Source organism: Vombatus ursinus, unplaced genomic scaffold (assembly GCF_900497805.2).
Source record: "Vombatus ursinus unplaced genomic scaffold, bare-nosed wombat genome assembly UNPS02005236.1, whole genome shotgun sequence".
Lineage (NCBI taxonomy): Eukaryota > Metazoa > Chordata > Mammalia > Diprotodontia > Vombatidae > Vombatus > Vombatus ursinus.
In genome coordinates, this window is record NW_020945014.1 from 8,078,848 (window position 1) to 8,085,301 (window position 6,454).

The window sequence follows — 6,454 nt, forward strand, 5'->3', positions numbered from 1 at the left end:
CTCTCCCTCTCCCTCTCCCTCTCCCTCTCCCTCTCCCTCTCCCTCTCATCACACACACAGTTTATGGCCATATATACACACATACATATATGTGCATATGTGTGCATTTTTATATATATGTATATATCTGTGTATTTGTGCATGTATATATATTTATGTGTATATATGTATGTGCGTATACATATATATACATATATGTATACACACATACATCACAGAAGGTTTTTTTTAAGGAAATGCATATACAGATCAACCTATCTCTTCTGTCATCAGGCACTGACTAAGAAGTTGCCTTTGTTGGATGTATTGTGCTGAATTTCAATAGCTTAAATCATTTTCAGATGAAAATGGATGGTGGCAACTGTAACAGATTTCATTTTGAAACTCTGCTTAATTCGGAGTCATCAGGCTTTGACTTTGGTTTGTTTATCCCCCAGAGCTTCAAGTCAATAAAAATAATGCCTTACATTTGAAAAGTCCTTTAGAGTGTACAAAGCGTTTTTACATCAATGATATCCTTCCATCTTTCACAACCATCCTGTGAAGAAGAATGGGCAGGGCTTATTACCCTTTGATAAATGGGGAAACTGAGGCTCAGATGAGTTAAGAGAATTTTCCAAAGTGATACAAGTTACAATAAGTCACATTTCTATAGTAATTATTTTTGGGGGTGGGTGGGAGGATGGATTTCTTTCTGAATCCATTAGTGTAGGAGAATCCTATACTAATGGAAATTTCTTCTACCATTTTAGATATCATGACTAGTGTTCTGACACTTAAAATCTTGGAGAGTTTTTTGGAGAAGCAGGAGTATTTTTAAATTAAATTAATTTTTTTTCAATTATCAAGAATTTACTTTTTCTCCCTCCTATCTCCCCCAATGTAAACAAAGGAAAGATGAAAGAGAGAGAAAAGAGAAAGAAAGAAAGAAGAAAGAGGAAGAAAGGAAGGAAAGAAGGAAGGAAGGAAGGATGGAAAAGAAAGGAAAATAAATTCAGAATACATGCCACATAACTTCATCAAGTAAATTGAATTACCACATTGGTCATGTCAAAAAATGTAATTTTTATTCTGCTTATTAAACCTTCATCTCTCTATCATGAGGTTAGTAGCATTTTACTTTACCAGTCCTTTGAAATATTGGTTGAACATTTAGTTGCTCAGAATTCCAGTTTTTGAAAATGTTTTTGTAATATTGATATTATAGTATAAATTGCTCTCTTGGTTCTGCTCAGTTCACACATGTCTATCCATGTCCCTGAAGTCAAGTGATTTGCCCGGGCTCATATAGAATAAGCAAAACTTGGACCCAGTTCTTCTTAGCCTCCTAGTAAGAAGAGGAAGTGGGCTAAAGTTGATTATTCTGATTTCCAAAACACAGCTCTTTCCATTATATAGTGATGTCAGTGAAACTGTGGAAAATCCCATTTGGTTTCTCTAGAATCTTGTTTTGTTCTCCACTGGCCCATGGGACATAGTGAAGTAAGTCTTCCATAATGCAAAGGTATAATGGGGAGAGAGGTAAATGGATAAGAAAGTGTAGAGACTGAATCTAGCTCTTGTGTCCCCAAGACACTGTGCATTCTGATGGTGACTCAGTAGGTGGCATTCTTTCCTAGTAGTTGGCCCCTGAGAGAGATGATGTTTCATTGCATTTGGGTAGGTAAAAGAGTGGGGGGGCAGAGTCTGAGATGGGAAAAGACAATAAACTAAGAGTTGGGAGATGAGTTACAAAAATGAGCTGCCCTAATTAGCTGTGTGACCTTATGCAAATTATTTTCCTTCTCTGAGTCATTGAAATACTGAATTGGACTAGATGAATTCTAGGATTCCTTTTGATGTTCTAACCTTCTTGGTTCTAAGGCCCCTTCCAGTCAGAGTAGTGGATACATCAGTGACTAGGAAAAAGTGACTAGAGTGAAGCTAGGAAAAACTGAATTTGGATCCTGGCTCAGATACTAGCTGAATGACACTGGGCAACCTTTCTATGACTTAATTTCTTCATTGTTAAAATAAGGGAATTGGATTTGATGGCCTCTAAGAACTCTTCTAGCTTCAAATCTATATTTCATCATAATGTTTCCTAAAATTTAAGTTCTGTTCTGGCTCTAACATTCTGTGTTCTAATTTTCTTTGAACTAAGGATATCTTTCTATTCTCACCTTCATAGGTTAAGAGTAGGGACCTTAGTGGTAATCTCATGAGACTTTCTCAGCCTAAAGATGAGGAAAATGAGGCCCAGAGGAGTCACACAGGCAGTAACTGTCAGAGCTGATTTTCTAACCTGCAGTTTCCAATTCCAAATGCCATGCTATTTCCTCTCTAACACACTGTCTCCCTATTGCACCATTCAAATGGCAGAACAAGCTCATTATAGGAGCAGAAGGAAAAGCCATTTATAGAGTATGATCTCAGGAACACAAGAAAGCCCACCTGCCTGATCACACCTCCCTGCCATTGCAATCACTGAGTATGATTTATGACTTTTGGGGATAACATGTCATGGGATTCCTCTCTGCTCTTACACCTGAGATCACTAATGGCCACCTAATAAAAGCAAAGATTTTAGGAGCTCTGACTGCAGACTGGTCAGTTTTGACAATAGAGAGATCAGGAGTAAGAATCTCTACCTTAGATTTGAAAGCTTATTCACAGTGGGTTATGAGTAGTCAGAGGGGCAGCAGGAAGTTTTAAAGTCTCTGGAATGTCATCTATAAGGGAGAGGATAAGGGGTTATGTCAATACAATACAATGGTTGAGATGAATAGATCAAAAAAATCACACAATCTCAGAAGTAGAAGCAACCTCAGAGAGCATCTGGTCTAATATATACCTTTTGTAGGGGTATGTCTACACCTCTAAAGATGTCCCCAACAAGTGGTCATCTAACTATTGGTAGAATTCACAGTGGTTTGATGACCAATTTATGATGTCCCTTCATTCCCAACCAAGGCATCCTGTTATAGTTTTGGTCAGTTCTAATCTTTGGGAAGACCTTCCCTGTAACTTAAACCTTTTACCCCTAATTCTACTTCTTGTGACCAAGAAGAAAAAATTCAACCCCTCTTTTATGTGGCAATCCTCTGAAAATTTAAACATAGTTATTAGGGCCCTCCTGGGCAGCTAAGTGGTGCAATGGATAGAGAACCAGACCTGGAATCAGGAAGACTCTTCTCCCTGAGTTCAAATCTGGCTTTAGATTCTTACTAGCTGGGTGACCCTGGGCAAGTCACTTAACCCTGTTTGCCTCATGTTTCCCCAGCTATAAGATGAGCTGGTGAAGGAAATTGCAAACTACTCCATTACCTTTGCCAAGAAAACCCCAAATCGGGTCAGGAAGAGTTGGACATGACTGAAAAACAACTGAACAACAATAAAATCAAGTCCCTCTGTTAGGTGGCGCAGTGGATAGAGCTCTGGGCCTGGTGTGATGAAGACCTGAGTGCAAATCCAGCCTCAGATGCTTAATAGTTGTGTGACCCTGGCAAATCATTTAACCTCTGTTTGCCTCAGTTTCCACAACTCCAAAATGGAGATAATAATAGCATTTAGTTCCCAGGGTCATGTGAACATCAGATGAAATAATATGTGTAAAGGGATTGGCACAGTGTCTGGCAGATAGTACGAGCTCTATATATGCTAGCTATGATGATGATGGTGATGATGATGATGATGGTGATGATGCTGATGATAATGTCTTCTCTTTTGTCAGACAAAATATCCCAATATTTCAACCATATCCCCGAGGCATACTTTTGAATCCCTTCACTATGCTGGTTTTCTTCCTCTGAATACCTCCCAGCTTATAAATGTTTTTCCTTAAATGAGCTGTTCAGAACTTCAGTTGCGGCCTGGTTGGCACAAGGTACAACAGGATTCTTACATCTCCAGGCCTGGATATTGTGCCTCTCAAAGACAGGCTAAGATTGTATTAGATATTTTGATTGCTACATCACATCATTGACTTGTTCATTTAGTTCACTCATTATTGCATTTTGCTGTAGAAGAGATGGGAGAAGAAGGGGGTGATGGTGGTGGTGGCTCAGGATGAATCTCTCTTGCATCCAGGGCCTGGGGCTGCTGCAAAGGCGAAACAAAATGAAATCTCTACTTCGTTGATTAAGCAGAGTGACTATGTCCTGGCCCACTTCCAAGGTTTGTCCTTTACCAAGAGAAGAGCTCCCTCTAATAGCACTGCAGTCATTTTATTTATTGACGCAATCCTTAAAAATGAAGTGTGTGTGTATTTATATAAGTATTGTGTGTATGTATTTGTGTGTATATTTATTCTAAAATTTTATTGAATTAAAAACACTGCCATTTTCAACTCAGTATCATTTTTAAATGTTAATTTCTTAATGTTAAATTCACAAGGGATACATTAAAAGGCTTTTTAAAATATTAAAATTTAAAGATGGATTTTTTTCTTGTTGATGTCATTATTTTACAAATCCTGAAATCAATTTTTTTCAGCCTAGATTGTCAACAAGTATTTATTTAACTTCTATGATTTGTTCTTGACAGTCTTTAGGACTACGGAGGGGATGTGATATGCCTGCTTCCCCAAAAAGGGAAAATTATGTGCTCCAGTAGTTCATGCTTCTAGAAAACTGATTGTAAAACCAGTAGACAAAACAGTAATTAATATAGAAATAGAAAAAAGCATTTCCAGTGCTGTAAAAAGAGTGGTACAGGGGCAGCTATGTGGCACAGTGGATAGAGCACTGGCCCTGAAGTCAGGAGGACCTGAGTTCAAATCTGGCCTCAGGCCAAACACTTGACACACTAGCTGTGTGACCCTGGGCAAGTCATTTAACCCCAATTGCCTTGAAAAAAATTTAAAAAAAGAAGACTGGTAGGCTGGCAGTAAGAAGACCTGTACTCTATCCAGGATCTGCCCTTAATTTGATGTGTGACTTTGGGCAAGTCATTCTTTGACCCTCAATTTCCTTGCCTATAATAATGGAGTTGAATTGTATGATCTCAAAATGTCACATCTATTACAAACATTCAACATTAGAATATTCTATATTCTAGGAGATCTTCTAGTCTCTTTGCTTCTAAGGCTTTTTCTGGCTTAAATATTTTATCTTCTATGGTCACTTTCAATCTTTATGTCTTAATATTCCCTAATTTAAGATCACTTTTAGCTCTAACACATGTTCTTGGGCAAAGCTGTTAAGTTCTGGAGTTCCTAAACCAAGTTAAAATGGAATTGAGTAATGTTTAACAAAATAGGTAATCATATAATACAACATAGATAATGTTAATTTGTGGTTCTCTAAGTCAATAATGGGCCACAAGAATCCATTTAATTTGGGTTTGTTACCACAGTTCTAAGGTCCCTTTCACAGTAAGATTTTATGTTCTAAAGTTCCTTCTACCTTTAACAATTTATGTTCTACAGTTCCTTCCAGCTCTAACATCCTATGTTCTCCGTTTTAGCATTATATATTTTAAGACTTCATTCAGCACAAAGACAGCAGAATTCACTGAATGTGGGACCGAAATAGGTAATAAAGTACAAAACATGTTAAAGAAGGAAATCTGAACCAAAGGAAGATTCAAAAGCTGATTCACATCAGAGGGATGGTTCTGTCCCTGTCAATCAATATGTTGTCTGCACAAATCAGATTTTTTTTTTCTTTTTAGTGAGGCAATTGGGGTTAAGTGACTTGCCCAGGGTCACATAGCTAGTAAGTGTGAAGTGTCTGAGGCTAGATTTGAACTCAGGTCTTCCCGATTCCAAGGCAGGAGCTCTATCCACTGCGCCACCTAGCTGCCCCCAGAAATCAGATTTAAAATCACTTCTGCCCAATTTATAAAAGCTCAAGTGAACCAAATGGATAGGTCTGTTAGCCAGCTGGAAATCAAGATTTCTCTCCCTCCTTCCCTAAAGGACCCTCAAAGTCAACTGTATATCAAATTAGCAGGAAAATAAATGACACCAACTTGGACTTGTAGGGAATTTTTCTCTCTCTTTTTGAATCCTGTTCCAAATGTGGCGTTACAGAACTATTAGATTTATGATACTCATGAATACCTCAACAGGTTAGGGTTTAATAAGATTTAGATTCAAAGTCAAAGGTAGCTCTATCTCAATAAAAATGTAAAAAGGGCTAAGAAAATCATCACTTTGTAACTTTTGGGAAAGATTGGGGAAGGAAAGAGGAGACACAATGGTAAATATGTCATTTCCACCAGATTTTGGTGGAAGGTAGTAATAGAAATGGTAGAGAAGTACCTTGCTCAGAAAAGAAGAGAAGCTCTTAATCAGGATGGAGTAAAAACAATGTTGTGAAATGGGTCAAGTTTCTCTTTGGTCCCTTTTCCTTTTCTGCATCATTTAGCTTTGGAAACTATAAAGCCAAGGTAGGCTATCTGAGGCATAATTCTGCTTGTGTCATTCTCCTTCTCAAAAAACACTCTGTGGTTTCCTATTGTCTACTGAAAA